Genomic DNA, 659 nt, shown 5'->3' on the forward strand with positions numbered 1-659 from the left:
CAAACCACGCCAACGTTAACATGGGACATTCGTTTCAATTGATAATTAAACTGGTCAATGCATTTAAGTAAAAAATTTAAGTATTTTCTTTGCAACAATGGTGTTTCATAGGCAGATATGTGTTTGTAGTACTGTCACTTAACAAACGATACCATATCTTGGTTTAGCCAGTATAAAGCAAACAAAGTTTGCATCGTCCGTTACTTTTTTAACAATCTGCTTGTACTGCATCTGAGCACCCAAGACTGTCTGACTGTAACATACAGTATGCATCTATATCATCTGCCCTGGACTTTAAGCTATATGGTCATGAAGTTAAGTTATGCAGTCATTAATTCATGCATTGTTAGCATTTGCAACTGTTTTAAGAAGTTGATATCAGTTTGATCTGCTCTGAATGTCTGTGTGAAAGGCTTGTTCTAACCTCTTGTTTTTGTTCCACCTGAATAAAGCTAATGTTTTAGGTTAGTGCTGATAAAATTCACCCTTGGAGGAAGAAAAAGGAAAGTTCTTTGCAAAGGCTTGTTTGGAAATATGAAAGGTGTGTGATTATACCAGAAGACTCCAGGGATGTTCAGATGAGAAGATTTATCCTGGATTTATCACTGATCTAAAAATCAACATCTGACACTTTCTTAAGAATTAAGAACAGAGCATTT

Source organism: Squalius cephalus, assembly GCF_949319135.1.
Source record: "Squalius cephalus genome assembly, chromosome: 2".
Classification (NCBI taxonomy): Eukaryota; Metazoa; Chordata; class Actinopteri; order Cypriniformes; family Leuciscidae; genus Squalius; species Squalius cephalus.